The following is a 2,500-nucleotide window of genomic DNA, read 5'->3' on the forward strand; positions in this document are numbered from 1 at the left end:
TCATGGAGGAATCGGCCTCTAGCCCAGCACAGGCACCTCTGGTCGGCCACGCTATGCGCCCACACCCGCGGTCACACCCCTGGAGGTATTATTTTTTGGACTTTGAAAATTTTTTCACTCTGCACACACAGGCCGAATCCTCATGGAGGAATCGGCCTCTAGCCCAGCGCAGGCACCTCTGGTCGGCCACGCTATGCGCCCACACCCGCGATCACATCCCTGGAGGTATTATTTTTTGGACTTTGAAAATTTTTTCACTCTGCACACACAGGCCGAATCCTCATGGAGGAATCGGCCTCTAGCCCAGCGCAGGCACCTCTGGTCGGCCACGCTATGCGCCCACACCCGCGATCACATCCCTGGAGGTATTATTTTTTGGACTTTGAAAATTTTTTCACTCTGCACTCACAGGCCGAATCCTCATGGAGGAATCGGCCTCTAGCCCAGCACATGCACCTCTGGTCGGCCACGCTATGCGCCCACACCCGCGGTCACACTCCTGGAGGTCCGAATTTTTTTTTTTCTTTTCTTTTCTTTTCAGGCCGAATCCTCCTGGAGGAATTGCATTCTCCCCGACCCCAGGCACCATCGGCGGGCACCCCCCACCCGCGACCACGCCACCTGGAGGTCAGATTTTCGAAAAATTTTCTTTCGCCTTTATCTCGGAAACGGCCAATTCCGCCTGGGAAAAAACGATTTTGGCCGGCCCTAGGCACTCCCCACGGCCACTTTGGGCCTCCCCCCGCTGCCCATGGGGCTTCTGGGAACCGGGGGGGGGGGCCCCGACTTCGGACGGCCGTATCTCGGCCACCGTTGGTCCGATCGGCTCCAAATTTCGCAGGGGAGTCCATGGGGAGGCCCCGGACCCGATGCCACATACCCCGGGGCCGACGCCCCCCGCCGGCGCCCCCTGGAGGATGGGAGTCTGTTACATCTCCTGGGGCTATGGGAAATTTTCTGGCTCTCAGCTCACATGCAGGCTGAATCCTCCTGGAGGAATTGCATTCTCCCCGACCCCAGGCACCCTCGGCGGGCACCCCCACCCGCGACCACGCCACCTGGAGGTCAGATTTTCGAAAAATTTTCTTTCGCCTATATCTCGGAAACGGCCAATTCCGCCTGGGAAAAAACGATTTTGGCCGGCCCTAGGCACTCCCCACGGCCACTTTGGGCCTCCCCCCGCTGCCCATGGGGCTTCTGGGAACCGGGGGGGGGGCCCCCGACTTCGGACGGCCGTATCTCGGCCACCGTTGGTCCGATCGGCTCCAAATTTCGCAGGGGAGTCCATGGGGAGGCCCCGGACCCGATGCCACATGCCCCGGGGCCGACATCCCCCGCCGGCGCCCCCTGGAGGATGGGGGTCCGTTACATCTCCTGGGGCTATGGGAATTTTTCTGGCTCTCAGCTCAGGTGCAGGCTGAATCCTCCTGGAGGAATTGGATTCTCCCCGAAGCCAGGCACCTCAGGTCAGCCATGTAGGTGCCCCCCACTGCGCTCACACTTGTAGAGGTCATGATTTGGGGGATTTTGAATTTTTCTGGGTCTCTGAACATTTTGGGGAAAATATTCACACTCTGCACGCGCAGGCCAAATCATCATGGAGGAATCGGCCTCCAGCCCAGCACAAGCACCTCAGGTCGGACACAGTAGGTGCCTGCACTGGGCTCACACCCATGGAGGTCATGATTTGGGGGATTTTGAATTTTTCTGGGTCTCTGAACATTTTGGGGAAAATATTCACACTCTGCAGGCGCAGGCCAAATCATCATGGAGGAATTGGCCTCTAGCCCAGCACAAGCACCTCAGGTCGGACACACTATGTGCCTGCACTGGGCTCACACCCATGGAGGTCATGATTTTTAGGACATTGATTTATTTTGGGACCCTGAACATTTTGGGGAAAATATTCACACTCTGCACGCGCAGGCCAAATCATCATGGAGGAATGGGCCTCTAGCCCAGCACAAGCACCTCAGGTCGGACACACCATGTGCCTACACTGGGCTCACACCCATGGAGGTCATGATTTTGGGGATTTTGAATTTTTTTGGGTCTCTGATCATTTCTGGGACTTAGAAAAAGTTTGGGACTTAGAAAAATTTCCACACTTGGAAAAAGTTGGGGACTTAGAAAAATTTTCACTCTGCACTCACAGGCCAAATCATCATGGAGGAATGGGGCTCTAGCCCAGCACAGGCACCTCAGGGCGGACACACTATGTGCCTACACTGGGCTCACACCCATGGAGGTCATGATTTTTGGGACTTAGAAAAAAAATGGGACTTTGAAAAATTGTCACACTTAGAAAAAGTTTGGGACTTAGAAAAATTTTCAACAGGCACACACAGGCCAAATCATCATGGAGGAATGGGCCTCTAGCCCAGCACAAGCACATCAGGTCGGACACACTATGTGCCTACACTGGGCTAACACCCATGGAGGTCATGATTTTTGGGACTTAGAAAAATTTTGGGACTTAGAAAAATTTTCAACAGGCACA

This window comes from Clarias gariepinus, chromosome 27 (assembly GCF_024256425.1).
Source record: "Clarias gariepinus isolate MV-2021 ecotype Netherlands chromosome 27, CGAR_prim_01v2, whole genome shotgun sequence".
Taxonomy (NCBI): domain Eukaryota; kingdom Metazoa; phylum Chordata; class Actinopteri; order Siluriformes; family Clariidae; genus Clarias; species Clarias gariepinus.